Here is a 23,715-nt window from a genome sequence, read left to right as displayed (position 1 = left end):
CTTGGAAGAACAGTCTTGCAAGATGCTCTTCAGGAGGAGTGTTGGCTTTGGAGTGCCTTGGCTGCTTGGTTTGTCTGAAGGAGTGTGTTTTTCTGGCTTCAGGAAGAGGTCAGTAAATTCTTGAGGTTTTTAAGTGGTTAACAAATGCTCTGAGCGTGGAAATATCTGCACGTTCAATTCAGATGATCAACAAAGGACTTTTTGCAAATGATATGTGAGTTTTGGGACATAGAGCTACCAGAAAATGGTGCAGTCAGAGGGGTGAAAAGATACCAAGGTGAAATAATTCCACTGAGTTGACAAACCAGCAAGTGTGGTTCGTGGCTGCTGGCCTCACATGTGTGTAAAGGAAAGGACTGGAGAGGGCAAGATGAAATCTTGTGGCATTATGAAGTGACAGACTTGCCCAAGTGTGCGTGAAATGATGAAGGGAAAACAGAAATCATGTGGGGCAAACAGCCAGTGGAAAAATAATAGCTGGTCCCTAGAAGTGAGTAGAATTTTTTGTGGTCTTGAAACATGTGAGAAGATGAAAGTTAATGTAAAAAAAACTCACCTAGGTTCTGCTTTTTTTATTTTTTTTTCCCCTCAGATAATGTTTTTTCCTTGGGTTATATTAATCAGGGAGTTCTTTTTATAAGGAAGTTTACTTCTGATGAATTAGATGACACAGATGTGTAGTCTTAGTGTTTCAGACAATTTCCATGGGAAATGAAAATAAACTGGAGGCAGGGTGTGGTTTTTCTGGTTGAATTTCACTTGTGGTGTAAAGCAGAAACAACATATTTGTGCTTTTTTATTTTCAGGGAAGATTTGTATTTTACACTAAAATGTTTGTAAAGTGTAAATAATAAGTGATCCAGACCAATATGTTTAAGATTTCACACTGTATTTTAAGTTTGATGTTAAAAGTGTATTTAAATGTCCGTTTTATGAGGTTTAGGGAGCTTTAAGGGCATTTTACTTGTGCCCCATGGCTTTGGGTTCAGTGAGCACCATTGATCTTGCTCTGTGACAGTTCTGTAACTGTCTATAACATGCTGCTTTGTCTTACCAAATGAGAGCCAATATATGTCATTAAATTAACCCAGCCTGATTCCAGGCAGACAATAAAGGCATACAGGGAGGGAGGAGAGGGACACGGCTTGGGTTGGTGCAGGATGTTGGCAGGTTGCTGAAGGTCTCACAGTTCCCCACTTTGCTGTGTCCAACTTAAATCGGCCATTTTCACAAGATGTGATGCTTTAGCTGGGTGAGAAATTGTTTTAGCACACACAAAGAAAAGCTGCTGTGATTTCAAGAAATCCCTCAGGTGGTGTGAATGACAGCAAGACCTCTCAAATCTTCAAAAAAGCAGCCAGTAAGCCTGACACCCTCATTGCTGTGTATCAATATGCCTTTGCCTGATGCCATAATTGATATGCCATCAAATAGAATATGCAGTAATTTAATTAGTATTCACGGGGGTAAATATGTGTGGCGAAAAGTTCTTAAAATAGTTGATGAAAAGGGAAATTTGTGATGCTTTCAGGGCTCTTTCAGGCAGCTGCCAAGCCTGGTGCCAGCTGATGCAGCCTGCTCAGTTAACCAGAAAGCATTTGGACAACATTCCTCCCCAAACTGCCACTGGGAATGGAAGCAGCCAAGGGATAAGAGCTCTTTGTGGAGAAGGATGGTAGCTGCCTTGGCTTGTCAGGGATGGCACTAAAATGCCATCATTGTCCTGAGAATCCTCACTGGGGACCCCCCATCCAGACACCATCTGCCTGTGGGCTGGAAGCTCCAGGGATGGACCCCAGCTGTGCCCATTCCTGTCTCCACAGACCTGATTTCACGGCTGCTTTCCCACTTGTGTGATGTTTTGGGGATCACTGTGGAGAGATAGACAGGGTGGGGTATGGAAATAGCAGGTTGCGCTATCTACAGGCATTATGCTTTGGTTAAAGACTCAGTGTTTCTCCCTGCCCATGGCAGTATTCACCCATCTAACATTTAGGCATAATCATCATACTGCTTGGAGCATTTCTTTCTTACTGTGGAAATAATAGCTCTTCCTTAGGCTTCTGGTTGTCATTTACAAGTCCAGAAAGGGAAGGACGCTGTCCCACTGCAAGGGAGCAAGGTGGCTGTAATGGATTTGTGTAACTCGGCACAGAGATGATCAGCGGGTTACACTGTGGAGAGATAGAATGTAAAAGAATAGTGCAGAAGGCAGTCTCACCCTGAGGAGTTGCAGCTGTACCAATCACCAAAGATCGGGAACAGCCCTGCCCTTAACAGGCCACAGCTGTGTCCAGCAAGAAGACGAGTTCTACAAAAGGATGGGTTGGCTGGGTGAGGGGAGAGCTGGAGTTAGTTGGCTGTGCTGTGAAGAGAGTTGGAGTTGTTGGCTGTGAAGAAGGAGTCAGTGCTGTGAGGATGTGCCCATGAGGAATCAATGAGAAGGTATGAGAGCTTTGCAATGTGATGACAACAGTATACAGGGCTCGAAAGTATTTTAAACAGAACTGAAACAAAGCCTAAATGAATACATAACTTCTCCACAAGTTGACAATAAATTTCCTTGATGTATGTATAGCTCTTCTTTATGTATGTGCAGCTCTTGTTTCCTTTGCCTATTTGTTTGAAGCCTTCCCCGAGCAAATCCTGCCTGGGAAACAGCACTGGGGAGTGGGACACTGATTAGGAGCTGTAGAGAAAGGGTAGAAAGGAAGTTTTAACTACAAGTCTGCATGCTGTGAATGGGAATTCCAGTGAGGGTCTGAAGGGATGAGGGACAATTAACCTCCACTTGAAAGTGTCCTTTAATGGTATAAAAGTTAAACACAGATGGATGCAGGCATGGGATGAGGAGTAGGTCACTGATGTACTGTGGCAGTGGTTGAGACACAACATATGAAATAATTCACCATTATTTGAGTATTTTTTAAGAAGTGTGAGAGTCCTGGTGTGCATTTGCTCCAGTACTGATTCCAAATAATCCTTCCTCAAAAGATGAAACAGCAGCCTCACAAGTTCTTCAAGGTGGGAAGTTCAGTTGGGTTAACCATTTGCTTTTAGTTCTGAGTGATCTCTGAAGGACCAGGGATGGGGGTTGTTTTTCCAGCTCCCCAGTTCTCCTGGCACAGAGGTAAATTGTTCAGGAATGTTCCACTGTACCTGGTGTGAGTGTGTGTGCACAGTGAGTAGCCTTGCTTTGTTAGGAGCATTTGGGTGCTTTTACTACCCTTGAGCAACATTCAGTACATTCAGCATCAATTTATTCCCCTTTTAATTTAGAAAGGAAAACTTATGGTCCCAAATGTGTAGCTCACTTTTCATATAAAGTATTGTATTTCTGTGATTTATTGAGATATTAACATGGAAATCATGATGTTAAACAATACTTGGAATAGCTCTAAAAGTGTAGTGGGAATCATGATTTCATAAGAAGAAAATTAGTTATGTAGGTAATATTATTGTATAATTTCCCAGGGGATTTCTGCATCAGCAAGGTTTTATTACATTCTAAAACAAAGTTGCTTGCACTCACTTTAAATATAAAGTACTGCTGAATATGGCAATATCAGAATACTGCTCACAGTATAAGCAAAGACATCTGTTAATGATACCATGAATAGTTATGAACTGTGGTACTCCAATGGCTTTGCCAGCAAAGCATTGCCTCCTAATTTATTTTTATAGCAAGTGGATGCCTCATTTTTCATGGTTTGGTAGTTTGCATTCAAATGTACCAGTAACTTCCAGAGCAATCACTTCTACACAGCATGTTTGATTTGCAAACATAAGATGCAGGAGCTGATGGTCTGGTGGTTGGTAGTCCTCTCCATCAGCAGTTCTGTATGAATCCTTATGGAATATTTTTGTTTAGTTCACTAAAAATAAATATATGTTTATGGTATGTAGGGTTTAATTTCATTTCTTATCACACAAATTAGGAGGTACAAAGACTGTGTAATGCCATTGTTTTGCCATCCAGTGTGTTACAGCTGAGCTGGACTTGTTATGGAGCACTGAAGCCTTGGCATTTTGAAAGAATTGTTTTATCCCACTCTTGGATAGAAAAGGGGGGAAAAAGCAAGAAAATTTTTGTTCCTGACAAAATCTTTCTCAATCCAGTTTTATCACTCTGAGCCACTCAGCTTTGAGATTTCTATTAATTGAAAACCTTTTATATTAGGTCACCAAAGCCCATTTTGCACAAGCCCACTGCTGCTTCAGCTGCAGCAGGAGCTCCACTGTGATTCCAAGCAGTAGCTGGAGGAAAGATGCTGCCTTGCCTGCCCTTGCATTCTGTAACTCCAAATAACAACCACTGCAAGCCTCTGAGTAGCACAGCCAAAGCAAAAGCCACGTCAAGGTCCTGTTGTAGCAGATCCAAGATCCAGTTCTTGTAGCAGATTGAGTTTGAGAATTGCAGACAAATGCCAAGCAGCAGCTTGGCAGCTTGATAACTTCATTGTCCCTGTTTTGCTGCTCCTCTCTCTTTTCCGGATCATCACCACTTCATACCTGTTATAAAGTGCAGCCTGGTAGCTCCCATTTAGCTGTTTTGTGAAATATTCTGATAATGAGGCATTTCCCTGGTGTGATTCTGAGTATGGGTTTGAGATACAGTACAATTAACCACACTTATAACAATAGGTATTTTTAGGGCAGCAGTAGTGGCAAAAAAAGCTGGGCCTGCAAAACTTGAGAATCCCAGTAACACCTTCCTTGCAGGACTCCTCTGGCAGAGACCCTTTCCTTGTGCTGGAGCCAAAGTGCCAGGAAGTTCCCCAGTACCCCATGATGGAGCTGTGCCGTGGGATCCACCCTCGGCAGAGGTGCTGTGCCACTGCTCAGGCCATTGGTGCCAAGGGGTGCTGACAGGGATTTGTCACTCCTGAGGTCTGGGGCAGGCTAAACACAGGAGCTGGGCACTGCAGGGGACATGGATCACACCTGGTTAGTGCTCAGTGGCTGTGCCACAGAAACCAACTGGACAGGTGACTGGGGGCTCACTGGTGAGTGAAGCTCAGCTCAAGATGTGATCAATCCACCAGTCTGTAGTGATAGAAGAGCACAGTAGAAGAGATTGTTCCTTGAGCTGCACTAAATCAGGTTCAATCCTTGTCCTTAGGTCATTTAGTTTTACAGAGACACAATTTACATGTGATTTCTTCAGTTTCTGTGAAAATTCTTTAAACAGAATTTTTCTGTATCTTTCTTTAGCATCTTCCTTGCCAGGGCTGCTTTCCAGTTTTCATCCTGTGCTGGGCTGAGTTTTACCCCAGAGATGTGTGTAATAGTCATTTTGTGAGCAGTGAGTTGAAGATTAATTGTGAACATTCTCTGTGAACTTCTCCTTCAATTTCAGTCTGTGAGCTCAATCCAAGATGATGTCTGTCCTCTGAGGATGTCAAAGGGTGAGGGGTTGTTGAGGAAGTAAAGGGAGTCGACCACATCCTTATTGATCAGCATCGAGCTCCGATTTATTGATCCCACTTACACCCTTTTATAGTGGTGTTAATTAAGCTTATACATATTAGAAAACCCAAGCTCATCATTGGCCACAGATTACACACCAACCCCTCCTTTGTTGCCGAAACCTGTGGTTTCTTGTTGAGACTAATACTTGTTTTCTCATCCTGTTATTGACTTGTTATTTATCATTCTCAAGGCCTCCATGTTTTCAACCATGCCTTTCTCACCTCTTCCTCAAGGATGTGGTGTTTACTGTTGTTAAGGGAAAAGCCTGAGAACTTGCTGCTTACAGCTGCCTTTTATTTTTTAACCAGCTGTATATGTTCATGGCCTTTTTTCCTTCAAGCCACGTCTGAGCAAAATTCTCCAACAAGTTGTATCAGTTCAGATGTTATTTTATCTGTGTGTCTGCCACAGATTTGTTGTCTGTGAGGATGTGCATTTTTGAGGGTGCCCTGCTTCATCTTTTTCTACTTGTACTGGGGAAATGCCACCGTCTGTGGGGACTGTATGAAACAGAGGACAAAACTGTGAAAATCAAATATTATGGCTTCAGTAAGACTCAGTTTTTGAAAGGCAAATATGTGGTGGTCTCCTGTATACATCGGCTTGGCAGCTGTTCAAGAGCTGTGTGAAACCTGCTGCTGCCATTAGGTGTTTTACTTTAGGATGTTTGGAGAATACACCAATGATCTCTTGTTGGGCTGCCAGTGCAAGTCATGGTAAGTGCAGCACACTGCAGACTTGTGATCATCTAGCTGGGGTGCAGAGTCTGCTGCTGCTGTGTTGGCTGTCAATGGACAGCAGTAGGTTTAAGGAAGTCTCCAAGGCAATTTATTGTGGTCTTGGGTATATGTGATATCTAATAAGATTATTTCATTACTGTGTCATGCTTAAAAATCACATTCCTGCTTTTACCACCTTCAGAAAATCCAGTTGTTCGTGTTGATACATATTCAGAGTTGATTGCATTTTTCTGTAGAGCCATGTGGCAGCAGCCCTCCTGGGCTGGGCTCCATGTGGGATAGAGGAGGGGAAAATGAATACACCTGAAAAATAGCAACCTGCATGTTCTGCTACTTCAACCTACAATGACAACTTCAATATGTCTTTAGACTGTAACAGACTTGTGATCTGAGGATTAGTTTATAAAAGAAAGACTTGTACAAGAAAAGAGAAAAATAGAATTAGTACTTGCAACATATAACAACTGAGTTTTCCCTGTCATTCTCTGACTGTATAATATATCTACTTAAAAATAAATGCAGAGAATGGTTTGGATTACAGCCTGCTTGGTTGTAGAAGTGCTAATGAAATGCTTATCTGTGAGTGACAGGAAAATGCCAAGTACCTAACTATGATGACATTTGTATCTAGAGCTTTCAGGCTTCCTTTTCAAGTGGTTTTCAGTATGTGACTGACATTTGTCAAAGTCTTTTTTTGCTAGCAAAATATATCATTTACCCTGCTGAGTTATTTGAGGAGTCTGTAATGTTTCTTTTCAATCTAATTAATTACTCTTGTAGATTTTATCTGCTCATATACAGAGAGAAAGGGACAAAAGAGAATTCATGTTTTGTTCCACAAACTGTCACAAAGGTATTTAATGGGAGGATAGTTCCACTTCTCTGTGGCTAGGGTTTAAACGAGATTATGGAAAGGAGACACTTTGCAATGATTGAGACTTGATCCTTGTTGGGAAATCCTGGTTCTGTCTGGAAGTGGATCATCTGAAGCACCTCATAATAAGCACTGCTAAATAACTCTGGCTTATGAAATCACAAGCATAAATTTCTTTTGCTTGTACAGCAGTTAGAATCAGGAAGTCCTAATTGTTTCTAAAGGCTACTTTATTCCTTAAAAAAGGGAGAAATACATAATAGATAACAAGGTCTTGAGAGAATATTGGGGAATTAATTATTCTTTTCTATCATTGTTTCAGATAAGATAATATTTTCTTCTGCTTGCAGTCCAGGAGGTCACAGTCTATTTTTACCAAACAAAGACAGGAGTGCTTCAAACCCCTGAATTAGATGAGAGCCCAAAAGTCCTTGTCGAGGCTGTTGTAGAAGATCAGTCCACCCACTGCCTTTATTTTCGTTGGGTGGGGAGGATGGTAGCAAAACTTCATTAACAGAGCAAGCAACCCTCTGGGCTTCTGCCACACTAAAATGTATGAAAGGGAGAAATGTATTAAGTAATAAACACACTTGAATAGAGTAGTCTTTTGAGGCAGAAAAGGTATTTTTTGGGGTTTGTGTACTCTTGTTCTCGTCCTCTGGTTTTGCCCTTTATTTCCGCTTTTCTTGATTTCTGGACTCCTGCTGTAGTGTAGTCCTGAATTTCTCAGCTTTGCTGGAATTGAGGTGGATAATTCTTAAATAGCTCATTGCTTCACTGCCAGTCATTAGTCCATCCCATGATTGACTTTGTCTCCTAATTTTGTACTGAAGTACTTGATTGTCAGTGTCTTGTTTCATGGAAAAGCAACAACTTAGTCCAAATCAACACCTGTAATCTCCTTCCATGCCTGAGGAGGAGTGAGGTAATTAAAAATGCATCTCTTGAAATGGATGAGTGCACACCTCTCAGGCTGCTTGTAGCTGTGGCTCTTGCAAATTTAAGGTGGCCAAAATTCACTAGGTTCTGAAATTCAATGATGCAGGTTTGAAACGTGGGTGCTGCCTGTAATAAGAATAGCAATTTCAGGTTTGGGAATAAGGCTGATTGCTATGAGAAGCAGCAGTGGTGTGCAATTCTCTTCTGGCCAAATGCCACACATTTTATGCATCAGCTTTCACGCACTGTAGCCTTTTGTGCCTTCACCAAGTCTCTGTTAGATTTCTCTTGCTTTGTCTGGTGTAGGACTTTTCTGCCAGCCCAAAGGTTCTCATGATGGCTCCAGCTAATCAGAGATTCAGGAGTTCAGCACAAATCCATTGAACTGGCCTGAGGCAAGCAGGACACACCCTGACATGCTTGTAAATTAAATTACTGTGAGTGGTCCAGCTTAGCCTTATTATGGTATTCCTAATGAGAGGGTCCAGCACGTGCCTTTAATAATCTTCAGCTTTGGGAGCACTAAATACCAATTGTTTTGGAAGGGCAAGGTGGATCTCTAAGCCTTCAAATGGAGATGTAGAGGAGGAACTGATGGCAAAAGTGTGTTGCATTACAGTACCCAAATAAGCAATTTTTAAAAGGCTGGCTTTCTCATTCAGAGTGCTGGGATTCTAGAGAGGTAAAAGAGAGGCTTTTATATCCTCTGTTGCCCACAGAGTTGGAAAATCCATTGCTTTGTGCCTCCCCAGATATTTGCTGGCTCTGGATTCCTTTCTCCTGCTAGGGAGGACCTTTGCATACACTTGTGGAAGGAAGCCAAGAAGAAATAAACACATAAAAAGAAAAAGCTGTTATTTAGCATATAAAGCATCTAAGAATTTATGTACCTTAGAAAGTGCATTTTTATCTGTTTTGCTGCTTTGATTGACATTTATCCATAGGCATTATGCAAGAAGAACCAGGAAGAATTGGTGTTTAACAAATTACTGTCCTGTTTGTTCTGAAGGTCAAGAACTGGGTGCCAATTTTCCTTTTGTGAAAAAAAATTTAGAAAACAACTGTAGTGGGTGGTTAGAGATAAATATAGGTGAGAAAAGGTAATGCTTAAACAAAATAACTCCTTTTTCCCTTCATTGCTTTGTTCATGGTGTGTTGTACACAGCCTGACATTTCTGGTTTGGGGGCTTCTTGCCAGTCTAGAAATTGCATCCTGTGGATACTTATCTTGCAATTTCCTCCCCTTGTTCTGTTGTTAAAATTGATAGAAATCTTTCAAGGTAGTGTTTTAATTGATGGTGAAAATATCTTAATGTTTGTGTTTCCCTGTTGTTTTGGGAGTTGTTGGTGAAGTTTATTTTAGTTTGTGGCATGGGTATTTTCCTGGTTGGAATTCACCAGAGAGTTGTTGGTTACTGCTCTCAAAGGGTTTGGTGCACTGCTTGGGTGTCCCAAGTTTCTTAGTCCATAGTCAAGTGGAAATGAATTATCTGTTTTGCTAAATCTGGGTTAATCTGAAGTGGAAGAGACCTGAGCAGATCTTTAGCCTGGCCCCCTACTCACAGCAGGGGAAACTCTGACATCAGCAAGGGTTCTTCTGGGCTTTTCCCACTCAGTAACTGCAGTAACCTCTGAGGGTGAAGCCTCTGCAGCCTCCCTGGGCAGCAGCTTTGTCAGATGCAAAGGACATCTCAGCTGCAGGAAATGTATTGTCCTGGAGAGCACTGATCTTCAAGGTATTTTAAATGAAGGATTTCATGCTGCACTGAGGACTGGAAGTGCTCAATAACCTTAACATGTAATAAAGATGTAAACTAGTTTAATAGTTTTTGGAAGGCCAAAACTGCATGGATTTAAACCAGGAAAGTAGGATGCAGAACATCTGGGAGGTTTGTACTTGGAGTTCAACTCAGCACTAGAAATTTCTTTTGTGGAGTAATCATTTTTTGTTACCAAAATCTGAACATCAAAGAAACAAGCCATAGATTACATTGCATACATTCTTCTGTAGCAGGGTAATTGCAAAATGCAGTTGCAAATGATTGACAGATTTTTGTTAACCTTAGATCAGATTTAAGCAACAAATGGTAGTTCTGTGGAAAAGTTTGAGATATGGAGCATGTGTTTCATTTCCCAACTCTTGCAGCTGCTGTTGCAGCAGAGGCTTTGAGGAATATTGCCCAAGTGTAATGAAAGCCTTTTCCTCTGCCTCTGTTCAGTAAATCATTGATTCCTGCTCCTCTGGGAGCTGGAAGCCTTTCCTCAGTGCTGCTGTGTCACTGGGCATGGAGCTGCAGTGGGACACTGGGTGACAGGGCTGTGCTGGCATTTCCCCCTGTGCCAAGTGCACCTCAGGGAGTCCCTGTGTGTGTCCCCCTTACTGTCATAGCTCTGGATACCTGTGCCTGCCCAGGTGGCCAGGGAAGTGATGCTGGCCTCTGGTGATTTTTCTTTGATTGCAAGCAAAATAGTAGTCTGGGGTTCTTCTTCCTGTCACTGCATTCAATTCTTTATTGCAATCTAATGTTCAGTCAAAGGAGTGTCTCTTTAACTGATGTGCTCTCAGGTGTCACTTGTAAGAATTGCAGGTCACTTGCTCCAGGTCTTTAGGCTGTGAGTGGAGTTTGGGTGGGAAACTCCAGGAGCCCACGGGGTTGGTGCTGTGCTGGCATGTGGCAGATCCTCTGCTCTGCCTCTGCTCAGCCCTCAGCTGTTTCAGATGGGAACAACTGGCTCAGCCTGAGAGTCAGCATTTCTACTTGTGTCATTGTGTTTATCCTTGTGTTTGGGTTGTGTGATATATCCAAGCACATCACAGGAGGGAACTGGGAATATCCCCAAGGGCTGGAAATCCCTGGAGTTTACTGGTGGATGTAGTGCCATAGGGGGCAGTTTGGATCAGGGTCTTTCATTTCCTCTGGGTTCTACAGTTTGGGGGTTCTAGTTTTTTTCTGGCAGCTCACCTGAGAGTAAGAAACCCATTTTACAATTTTGTCTTCAATATACTGAAAAATATTTAAATTAGTAATTTCACTTAGATCAAAGATTGATTATGCTACATCTTCAGGCTGTGTTTTACTTTGGCAGTCCTTTGGTAGCCTCACTCCAGCTGCAGCTCTGCTATGTCCTTGATAACCCCAGTCCTCTACCTCTCCCCCATACTGTGTGATACTATTATAAATCCATTCTTAAATGCACTTTTGTTTAAACAAACAAAATAAATTTCTAGCAATATTTTGCTGAGCAGAAGTGTTGAGCCAGGATGAGAGGGAAATAGCTTTCAGCAAAACTTAATATTCTCTAATTGTTCTGATATTCTTTCATATGGAGAACTCGAGGCATTTTAAGATTCTGGCAGTTGTTTGCCAAATAATGTAAGTAAAATATTTAATACCTTTGTAACACTTTGCACAGGCATTAATAAGAGCTATAGAGTAATAAGGGTGATAGTAACTCCCTGTGGGGGACGGGGTAAGTATAAGTTTAATTGTGTTAGGAACTCACGTCTTTAAAAATGAACTCACTAGGCTGTGGCAAAACATCTAAATATGGATAACATTGTAACTAGACTACTAGTGAAGAGATTTTTGCTTTTATTTTTAGCACATCAGTCTCAAAATACAAAATAGAGACATGACAGCTCACTGATCTACACTAAAAATGTCTCTTCTAGCAGGGTTAGTACAGAAATACATAAAATTATCTCGGATTAGAATTTAGCTAATCAGACACAGAAAACATGTATTGACAAGCATTCTATCTAATCTCACAAAGTACATGCAATGATAGTTAAAATAAAGACTAATTCATAAGAGACAAAGAACAAAGTTCTATTCATGCTAACTTTCTAAAGATATACATTAAATAACTTTGTTGCTATCTTAAAGCTAATTCTACAGAAGCTTATTGTTATTTGTCACGTATGCTCTACTGTTTAAGAAACTTTTCTGCTTGCATGAGAAACTTTTCTGCAATGCTAACAAAACTCTAATCTAAAGCTTATATACTTCTTTTAACTATTTCTTAAAAATCTTTTAACTTTATAGATTCTAACAACTCCCCAGGCCTAGGCAGGGAGTATTAGTGAGCATTCCCCATCTGAGTCCTAGAATATGCATGACTTACTGAGTTTATATTCAATTGGTACACCCAAAAATTATTTGTCATGACTTGTGTGTTCAGAGAGTTAGGAGGAGAAAAGGACACTTGTCTGATGCTTTAAAAAATGCCAAGGGTGAAAATTTTCCAGCACCTTTCCAAATGAAACTGGCAAATGTTGCCCAGTCTTTGATTTACCCGTGGCAGCGACCTTTATGGAATTTCTGTACCTAACTCGTGGCAATTGTCATCAGAACCAAGGACAGCAGCTGTCAGCCTTCTCAGGTGTCCGACTTTAAACCTTCCTAGATCTTCCAGATAAGCCTGGTCTTTGTGAAATTGCAGAACAGCTCCAGCTTCCAAGTAGCTTTCAGATGTCTCTTATGCCTTGTATTTCATTTGATGTCCAGAAGATTTCTCAGTCTGCTGAGTCACAGTTCTGATTCAAATTGGGGTAAAAAAATTCTGTGCGACTGTTTATCACTGATCCATGTTTGAACTTGATGGGTAGTGGGAATTGTTTCCAAATCATAGCAAATAAAAGAATTCTAGCCTAGCTGACTGTTTTGTTCACAGGATACTACTGAACTACATTTTAAATTTGCACAGAATATGTTTTGTTATCTGAAGATGGAAGTAACCTCAAGGCAGAAAATTAAACTTATGAACAAATTCATTCAACAAAATCTGAATGTAATTTAAAAGGAAGAGATATGCCAAAGTTTTTTAGGAAGAGTGTTGCTTAATATCTGAGAGTTAAGTATCATAGCAAAATGTATTTCATTTATGGGGGAAAATTCACTTTATTGAATAATTTATGGAGTTTTTTTTTCTTGAATAACTGATATTAAAGAGATTTGATCTCTTTTTTGGTGGAGGCTGGGGAGTTGTGTTGGTTCATACTGGCTGTCTTGAGCTTCCCAGGTCTCAAATTCAGCATTTTTCCATAGGTTCACTGTCAGATTTTGGGGGTTTGATCCATGCATATGGCCTCTCCCTGTTCAACATGGACTAGAAAAAATGTAGACAAGAGCGAACAAGGGAGAGTGTTCAGCTGGGGTTTGTGTTTTGGCCCAGAGGAAAAACAGGCAATGTCCCATCACCACCTCTCTGATGTGACAGGGGCCCAAACTCGCTGAACTAAAAATGGAACTGTTTGTTTTTGTTGTTGTTAACCTAGTTTTTCTCCAGGAGCAAACTGCCAGCAGCAGTGCAATACCATAAATTCCAGTGTAAAACACTGCAGACAGTGATGGCATCTGGACATATGTGGCTGGAAATGTGAGTGACTGATCATGAACAGGGGTGCTTGAATTGTTGCAAGGGTCAGAGTGAAACCTAAATTAAGGATTTCTCAGGCCATGTAGGATGATAGTCATGTTACACATCTGTTATAATAGCACAGCCAATGAATAGAGCTGTCAGTCTTTAGTTTTGGCTTAAATGACAATCTTAATTGTTGGTCTAATTATAATTTCTATTCCATGCAGTCAGGAATGTAGGTGCCTTAAATGTGAGCATTTAGTGCTTAATCCTATTGCTCTACCCCAGCCTGGCTTTTTAAACTCAACAGTTTCATGGCGGCAATTAGGTAACCTTTCAGAGATTGTTTCTTCTTTAATTAAACAATATCCCTGGAAGTACAAACCACTTTCCAAGAGCTGTGAGACTGCTGCAGACACACCAGAAAATGAATTGGGTAACTCCCACCTCCTCAGCAGCTCCTCCAGCTGCCTTCTCTGCATCTTCCACTCCATTTCCTGATAAGCCCTGGAAATGCATATTCAGAGCAGCCAGTTATCCTCAAGCCTCAGTCCAGCACTACCTGAATTTCCAATTAACCCTTCACCTCCCTCTAGCAGGGCCAGTGCTTTGTTCATGGCTGTGAAAGGAGCAGCAGCACTGAGCTGCTCACTCACAACTCGCTGCTGCCAAAGGGGTCAGGTACAGGTGAAAGCTCTTCCCATGACCAAGTTCTCACAGAATAGAGGATCTAAAATGGTTGCTAATTGTCTCAAGTCTTCACACTGGCAACAGCTCCATGAGCTGAAATTTCTCTGCATGTTTTCCTTGGCTTTTGAATGAAATAATAGAAGAGGCAGAGGTGAATATGTTGAGAGTAGATGTGGGATGGCTCCTAAGCAGTAGGAAACAGGATTGGAGCGAAGGGGGAACAGGAAAGCTATGGACTATTCTTGTTAAAGTGAGGGGAGAACGACCATCCTATAATGCATCGAACTCCAATTTATTGATTGATCAGTCACTTTAAATAACAGTGTTAATAAACTTCATGCATATTCCAAAATCCAGGTTTATGATAGGCTAACAGAGAAAACTCTAACCACTCCTTTTGTTTTACAATACCGACAATTGTTTACACAAAACAAAACCAGTGTTCCCACTGTGATATGAAAGGTTCCCAAAACTTCCACATCTGTTCCCAGGGTGCCATCTTTTCCCAGAGAGGGTGTTACACTTGTTATGGGAAGACTGTCTGAGAACCTTATTGTTTATAGAGTGATGCCTGAGAGAGTCTTATTGTTTATAGTAATCAGGCTGGGAACTGCTTTTGGAACTGCTTTGCAACTACCTTTTGCTTTTCTCTCAATTGCATGGCTTCATGGCCTTTTTCTTTAAGCCATGCTTGAACTAAACTCCCGACATATCCTTAAAATGATTTTGTTACTAGACCATTCGTGACTGACCTGCACTCTAAACCTTGATATATTTTTTTTATTTGAAGGCAAGGAGTTATCGAAACTTGTTCCCCAGTAAGGCCTGCCAATCACTGTGCATTGGCACATTTATCTAAAGGGGCTTTGTTTCCTTGCAGCTTTGAGGGGCTTCTCATGGAAGCTCAGGTAGATCCTGTGGCTGGTAAATCCATTTATGCCTGACCAGACAACCCAAACACATGAGTGAAGGGGTGGATAAAGCCAGTGTGGAGTCTGCTGCCTTCTGAAACCAGGCTGCAATGCTCACAGGGACAGGATGCCAATGGCTGGCAGTTGGTTTGCTCCTGGAGAGAGCTCTGCAACCCAAGCATTTCTTGTGTGAATTTGGCCCAGAGGCATTCACAAAAAGAGAAATGAGAGTTGCACTTTAAGGAAAAAATAAATTGCATATTGCTAGCTGATAAACCAAGGGACTCATCCATTGAAGAGGAAGTTTCTGCCATGAAAATATGATGGATAACCCATGTAACAAAAATGTAAGAAGCCACTTTGTTATTCTTTGCACTGTGAATTTTTCTTAATCCCATCCATGATGGGGAAAAGACAGTGAGCAGATGGAAAGAGCTCTGCCAGCTCTGCTTGGCTCTGAGCTTGGATTAGAGCCAACAGTTGCAGAAGTTTTTTGTGAGGCACCTTGCTTTTCACTGCAGTCAGACTTCAGCTAAAATACATTTGAGATAAATGCAAATATGCCATTGTCTTGTGTCTGTATGTTCATGCCTACAGCTGTTCCCCTTGCAAATAATGTGAGTTTTGGAAAACTAGCTCATTTGCTGCTAATCTGTCTGCATGGATCAGTGGCAACTTCTATGCAGTAGAACAAAAATGTTCTTTATAATAAACCAGTCTTTCTGTATTAAAATTTCCCCTCTCCAGTTTGGAGACACAGATAAGTTTACTGGGCCTATAGTTTACTTAAAGCTGCTAAAAGAGAAGGTTTTAACAGATAAGATCATGAACAAACTGGTTAGCAGCTATTTGTCATAAGACCATGTTGTTTTGGTTCTTTCTTTACTATTTACAGGTAGTATTCCCCTGGTTGGCCAGTCTTTGGATTGTGGGGGTTTTCTCCTCTGTGGTTTTTTTTGCCTGGTCATATTAAACTGTGTGATTTGTGCTTCATTTCCAAATCCCTCTTTTCTGTCTAACCTGGCTCTGCTTTGGTTTTGCTTAGCCTTCATTAGTTATTGTCTTATTAATTCATGTTTTCTTCTCTCCCTAATTTAAAAATGCTCCTGGGTATTATAATTGATAATTGTGACTCTTGCATGAGAAATACTTGAGCTGATAATTTATTGGAAGATTTTGAAGAACTGTGGTTTGATAACAAATGCATCTGGCTTCCAGATGCACTGAGGTCAATCAATACTGAAAGAGTTTCAGGTCCTTGTGGAAGTTTGCTGCTGTACATGAGATTGATCCCTGATCCCAGTCCTGGTCATTGGCATGGGGGGGGGGGGGGGTCATTATAATGAGTTTATTGCAATAATAAGTAAATATACTAAGTTAAAACAGCAAGCCACAAGGATGAACGATTTTAATTGAAACTAGTAGCGCTTGTGTTATTAAACTTTGATGTCATCATGGAGGTGGACTGACATGGCCTGTATCAGGCATTGAATGCTATGTACAAGTTAATAGGACCTACCAAGCTCTGTAAAATACAAATTATGGATTACTTCCAGCTATTTTTTCTCACTAAAATTCTAGCATTGCAGGGCAATAATTTCATTTGACACCTGTATGTTTGCTCAACTTCTGCAAAGTGCTAATGGGCTATTTTAGGTCAATTTTCAACATATTCTGTGATGTCTTGCTTTATCTTTTTGCTTGTGGTTTTGATTTCCTTTGTCTCCCTCAAGTTTAAACTCTTCCTGTTGTCCAAAGTTAAGCTCTAACACATTTTATTTGTGGCTTCCTTTTCTCACAGACAGATATTGGAAAGGTGGTTTATAATTACTATTGAAAAGTGGCCTTTTTGCAGTCACAACCTGAAATACCATATATCTGCGGCTGCCAAAGCAATCCTTCTCTCTTGGGAATATTTTGGACCAGTGGTGGCTTTTATTTACAATCCAACACCCACTGCATTGTGTTAGACCAGAGTCCTGCCTACTCTCGCATCCATAACAAGGAAAGCCACGCTAAAATATTCATTTAAAACCTGGAACTCAGTTCATGCTGTTATCATTTTTACAAAGACTATTTTGCATATCTGTTACGGCTTCTGCATTTGACTTGTTTTTCATCTCCTTTTATTTCTCAAGATTATTTTGCCTTTAATAGCTGCACAATCCCACAGAGCTTGTTCCTCTGTACCCTGGAGCCCCTAAGTGCCAGCCAGGCACCTTCCCCAGTGTTTTTGGTACCCCCACTGCTCTGTGGGCTCGTTTGCATGCCAGAATATTTCCTTGTTCTCAAAACAAGATGATTCTTTGTGTACTGTTACTCAGCCATTCATAAAAGCTCTCTCTGTGACTCTGGTTTTTAGTCATGTTGTTCTCATTCCTATTCAGTCTTCTTAAAATGCCACTTGACTGTACTTGAACAGAGGTAACCTGGATGTTTAATTCGTTGCCTCCGTGGGCACTTCCATCAAGTTTGCTTGCTGCTCTTTCCATGGCTGGAGAGTTCTTTCCTTTTAGCCTGTACTAGGAAATGAATTTACTGGGAATTTTCTTGGGTGTTTCTCCCCAGGTTATAGTGGAGGGCTACCAGAAAGCAATAGGGGGGCTGAAACAAATGGGAAATAAGGGGAGCCAGAGTGCTGGGGCTGTTCAGCTTTCTGAGGAGAAGGCTGAGGACAGATCTGGTTGGCAGAGCGTTCATATGGCACATCTTAGGAGGCATACAGTAATGGGATGTGGTTGCATTGCCAAAATATGGATGTTTGTGGATGTATAGAGCTCAAGCCTGGCTTGTCTCAGTGGTTTCAAGGGACAGGACAAGAGGCAATGGGCTCCAAGTGTAATGGAGGAAATGGCTTTTGATCTCTACTGAAGATAATGAAGGAGAGCTAGATGGGTGAAGTGCAGGGCTCCTAAGTTATTCTTTGTGAAAGTTTGCAGTGAGTTGGAAATGTCTTAGTAAACCAAGCAAAATTTTCCAGTTGCTTAAACCAGAAGAGGACAGCCTTCAATAGTGGGAGTGTGGCTCATTTCTCTAAGTACCATATGTATTTTTTTGTCGTCCTTCATCTGTGGTGTTACTGAAGGGTAACTAGAATAGCACAACCAGTTATTTTATTCAGAAAGTAATTTTCAAGATCCCAATGGAGTAATTTGGATTCTTTACTCCTACCCCCCCCCCCCCCCTTTCTTGTTGCTGTACTTGGTGGGTTTTTTTAAAAAATTCAGTAGAAAAGAAAATTTGACCAGATAGATAAAAAAGTTTTGGTTTTTTTTTTTTTGCCTCGATCAAGCAACTGATGATCAAGTAAAACCCTGAGTGAGAACAAGGTGCATCCTGTCTGCAGGCAGGTGTACAAAACTTCACCTTCATTTCCTTGTTGTTCTCTTCCAGACAAAAGCATTTCTCCCCTTATCCAATGTAGGCAAAGGAGGATTTTTGTGTGTTTAGTAAAAAATGCTACTTGGCCACGTGTTTGTGGAAATGAGTATGCAACTCTGACATGATCTGAAAAGGTCCAACTGGATAATCAACAGCAGCTTGGAAGAACAGCTAATCTGAGCAGCCGGCCTGTTCTCTCAGTTATGTGCTCTGCAGAGCACAGAGATGGCCCAACACTGCAGTTGTTTGTTTGGCTCTTGTCTACTTCATCCCTTCAATTTTTGTTGTGTCACATTTGCTGCTTCTAAAACCTTGTTGAGCGTGAGACTTACAGGATGAGTTGTTTCCATTTGTTACTGGATGAGGTTAAAGAGTGCGAAAGAAAAAAAGAGTTGGCAGAATAAGAGTTTTAGAGATGTATTCGTAGTTTGTTGGAACTGATGATGGCTGTTCTTATGTGGTGGGTGGGGAGGGGTTAGGGACAGAATTAATTCCTTCAGGACCTGTTGGTGCTGTTTGCAGCCTGGCTGAATTCTCTCCCATTTGCTAAACATGCAGTAAATCAGTTTTTCTAAGAATTACTGGGTAACTACTGGGTAAGTGTGAGTTCACTCAATGATGAGTAGCTTCATTTAAACAGAAAAAACCCAACAGTGCATTTAACTGGTTTATTGATCAGGAAAAATTGTTTTAACTGATTTACTGGTCAGAAAAAGTAGTGTCAAATATTTGTTTTAAATATTTCATGGTATTTGCTGTAGAGAGCTTTGTTCAGACATGGCTTATAGAAAAAGGACCATGATCATATACAGCTGGTTAAGAAGTAAAAGGCAGCTGTAAGCAGCAAGTTCTCAGGCTTTTTCCTTAAAAACAATAAACACTGTGTCCTTGGCTAAGTGATGAGAAAAACATGGTGGAAAACATGGAGTCCTTGAGGGTGCTCAATAACAAGTCAACAGCAGGATGAGGAAAACAAGTATTAGCCTCAACAAGAAACCACGGGTATTAACAACAAAGGAGGGGTTGGCATGTAATCTGTAACCAATGATGAGCTCGGGTTTTGCAATATGTGTGAGCTTAATTAACACTACTATAAAAGTGTGTAAGCTGGATCAATAAATCTGAGATTGATGCTCATCAATCGGATGTGTGCTCGTCTCCCTTCACTTTTGTCAATTTGGGAATCACGTTCCAGCAATTTACATATTTTAGCCTCAGTCTAGTTTTACCTGCAGATCTTTTTAAAACTGTCTCGTATAGCATTCAATTTAGCTTTCCTTTGTTAGAGGAAGATAAAACATAACTCCTACAATCATGTTGTTTCCACGCCTTAATAACAAACTAATGGATCACTCCTACTTGTCCTTGGTGGGGTTGGTGTTTTGTCTTTAAAAAATATTATTGTTGTAACAATTACACAGACTTGACTTCTTCCAATGGCATTGATTTTACACATCCGCTTTAGGTATGAGTGGGTTTTTAAATTTTACGCAAATCTTTGTTCTTTGACATAAAGAACCAGACTGACAAGGTGCATCTTGAAATTGTCTAAGTCCTTTACCATGTTTAAAATTGAGATTAGTCTCTGATCTGAAAATTGCATCTCATGGCAGTCGACCCTAATCATTTCCACCCATGCAGGTCATGGGTAACCAGATGAAGTCAAGAGTTTACTGTTTTGAAGAAGCCAGTGTAATTTGTTTTCAGTATTTGTTAACCATTTTTTTTTGAGAGAGAATGTACTGAGAACATTGAGATAAATATTTGGAGGAAGACAGTGGAATTCTTGACTAGAAAAATGGCCAAGGCAGTCTCCAAGGGATGATGTCAATGGATTAAAGATAGCAGGAATAAATATGATGTGCCTGATGCTCATAATTTCAAACGTGTTTAGGATAGCTATAGAAGCCTTTAATATACTGAGTTATCAGGTCAAAGATGGAGTGTCAGGCTTCAGGTGATAAAACTAGTTATAGTTAATGACACTTTGGTTTAAATGGACCCAGAAGAGCAGGAGCCTGTTCCTTAGCGGCAACCACTGTTAGTAGTTTTGTTGGTTTATTTTTTTTTTTAACCAGTGAATATGATACTGAGAAGCATTATCAAAAGGTCTAAATTAGTTTGATTTGCTGTATTTTAAATTAGGTGTGTCAAAACCTGTAAAATTACTTTTTAGTTTCCAGATGGTCCCTGCAGAACTGTGAGAGCTCACAGTGAAGGGAGTGCAAGGCTGCAGCAGCAGGTAACCTGCTGTAGGTACAGATGGGCTGTGCTGGGGCAGGCAGGGGCTGCTTCCAGACCCCTCCCCTGCGCTGACAGTGGGGCTCAGAGAGAATCAGTGCTCTGCACACTGCCTGCTCTTTCTGTCTTGTGACTCAAAACAGCAATCTGCACCCCCAGTTAGAGGTTTGACCCATTAGGGGTCTTTGGAAAACCAAACGCAGGGGTTGTGCGAGCAGGTGGGTGTGTATTAGTGTTGGAAAAGCTGTGGCAATAAATGCCAGAGCACTGGAATGTGATAGGCTGTAGGAGTGGTTGTAATCCATTCTTGTGAATAGTGTGAGCATTGTGGGGGAGGCCATTCTGGGATTGCTGTGCAGCACAATGAGATCTGCCCTGGAAGTGACTGGGAGTTTTCAGCTCCTGCCGGGGTGGTGCAGGGAAAGGAAATTGTTTCTTGGTTACAGTAACCCTTTGTTTGCCCTCTGTGAGACATTCCTGTTGGAACATGGTGAGATTCACCCTCGGGAGGGAGGGATGCACCATTTGTTAGAAGCTCTGTGTTTCAGAACTTGTTCTTCCTGGGAATTGTTGAAGTTTCATGGACTCTGAGCTTCAGGTGGTAATGGATCCCTGACAACAGATGGGATTTGCTCAAAGCTCTGGAGTGGAGTGAAGCTTGGCCTGAGGCAGGCTGGCAATCTGGGCAGTCCTTGGGGAAAGGGTGATTGATGCTGGAGTTCAACTGGCGCCATTCAGCTTTCCAAACCACCGGAGTTCAGCTGGAGACTTTGGTTTCCACACCACAAGCCAAGAGTAGAACAATATCAATGGCTTTTTTTTTTCCCATCCTTTTTTTTTTCCTGACTACAAAAGCTCCTTTATGAAACATGAGATAAGGACTTGTGAGGTTTCAGCTTTGTGATAAGTGCCTCGGATCTTTAGCGTTACTTGTGGGAGGATTAACCACAATTGTTCCAACTTAGAGGACAGGTTTTCTTGAGAAGATTTTATTCACACTTTTATGTCTGTCCTTCAACAACTTGAGCAGATGAAAGGAACCTAAGGAGATTAGGAATTGCATGGTATCCACATTTTTAGTATTTCTGATAGCAGTATTGGTCTGTTTGCTGTAATTTCTAATGACTAAGATTTGAAGAATAGTTCTTGCCTGTTTATGATGTTTTTAAGTTGCCAAGTTGGAATAATTTAGGAGTTTCAAGAACTGTTTTGCTGTTTGGTTAATACCTGCTTCTTATCAGGACCAGAGTAATTTATTGTTACTTGATTGAGCCCAGCCTAGACCAATAAACCTCCATTTCAGCTTGTGTGTTTCTGTGCCTGTTCAGTGCTAATGCATGCAAATCCCTGATGATGCTACTGGAAACTGGTTGGGGTTTGTTTTAGTTAAATACCTTATCTTTTGTACTGAAAACTGGTTTTCTCCCCTGTTGTAGACAGAATATTTAACCCAATGATGCTTCTCAGCCACTTGGAAGTAAAATGTGCCTTAATCTCCTTGACAAAAGTGGGATTTTCTGTACTTATTCCAAGGATAGAGGAGGGCAATCAGAACAATTTTAATTACAAATCCTGTTTCCTCAGTTGATTTTCATGGGGGTGGGAGGGGGAGAGGCAAATCAGTGGTAATGTGCATTAGAGTTACTTTTCCTATAGTGCAGGCAACCTCAAATGCTCTCAGGGTTTCTTAATAGGTAGAGGTGTATCAGTAGAATTTGTATTTCCATTCCTGGTAACACTCCCTGCTACCTGGATAGAGACCCTGTGCAGCCCTTGCATCTTTTTTCTCCCAGGTATTTTAGTGTTATGACCTTTGGGTGTGAACAGACCATTACTCAGATCTTTGCTTTCCTCTTTGACCTTCCTGTTTCCAAGCAGGAATTCCTGTTTGAGATTTAGGACCTGAGAGGAAGAACCGAAGCAAACAGGAGAGAGGGATGGAGGGAACTTGGAGCTCAGATTACATCTGAGTTATGATTAAATTCGAATAGCTGAATTCCTAAATGAAGTGTTAATTGAGCCCCTCCTCTTTGGAGAAGCATAATTAATTTCTTTCCCATCTCCTTGCCACTTGTTTAGCAGATTCAATTATCACTTAGCCGGAGGGCAGGAACACCATTACACCTGGCGAGAGGGAAGCAGTCATTTAATGGGATGGAGAAGTCAGCTGGTGAAGACTACCTGTGTAACTTGCTGCAGAGCTTGTGTGGATGTATATATACAGAAATATATTTATTAGTGTAATGAAGGTGACATGGACTGTTGAAGCTTAAAGCATCCAGCTTAGGTGAGTTGAGTCATGCTTTGCTTCCCTCCCACATTGTATGTAGCTGCTTTCACTCCTTTCTGATTAAGACATTTAGTGGTTGTTACTTTTGTTAATATAATGTCTTATTAAAAAGCAGTATTACACATGGATTTCAGTTGATTAGGTCTCTTTGTAATAAATTGCTACTATAGCTATTTGCTTTTATTGAAATAATTGATTTATATTAACACTTTGGAACTACAGGATATCTCTACAAAATATATTCTTTTATTTTTTAGATGAATAGCTGTTTATGTTAAAAGGGAAATTAATTTCCAGTTTCTTGGAATCTCTGGTAGTGTTTTTTTCACTGGGCACAACTTGATACGCTTGGGAGGCATGTGTGGAAAAGCAATGGGATGACAGAATGGAAAGAAGACAATAGGTGCAGCAAGGCAGTTACTTCTGCTCCTGCAGGCCCCACTCTAAATGAGGTTACATTGTGATCTGCATTGTTCTGTCCCAGCTTCCTGGTTCCTACAGAAAAAAATTCCCTTTGCAAGCTGATTGTTCACTTGGTTGATTCCCTGACATTAGGGCTCTGGAGGCTGAATACCTGTGTGTTGCTGTATTGCACTGGTGGATTGATTCCTGCAGTATTAATCCAACTAGTTCCTGATCTCTACTCTTTGGAATGCCTGCTTAAATTCTTTATAGCTATTTCCTGCAGGTCAAAGGAATAATTTCTCCTCCAACTTCATAAGTTAATTAGAATAAGTAAGAGAAATAACATGTTGGATTACTAGTAAATGCCATTTCCCATAAATTCAAATGTTCTTCTTTCAACTACATAGAAAA

General features: G+C 40.9%; 1 long non-coding RNA gene across 1 annotated transcript; it reads left to right on the top strand.

Annotated features, from left to right (window-relative positions):
* On the top strand, nucleotides 1-23,027 carry LOC132072848 (uncharacterized). Its single transcript, XR_009418411.1, has 2 exons — nucleotides 1-108; nucleotides 22,689-23,027. It is a non-coding gene; the product is annotated as an uncharacterized LOC132072848 (long non-coding RNA).
* The last annotated feature ends 688 nt before the right edge of the window (nucleotides 23,028-23,715 follow it).

Source organism: Ammospiza nelsoni, chromosome 4 (assembly GCF_027579445.1).
Source record: "Ammospiza nelsoni isolate bAmmNel1 chromosome 4, bAmmNel1.pri, whole genome shotgun sequence".
Lineage (NCBI taxonomy): Eukaryota > Metazoa > Chordata > Aves > Passeriformes > Passerellidae > Ammospiza > Ammospiza nelsoni.
This window is presented reverse-complemented; position numbering and strand designations above follow the sequence as displayed.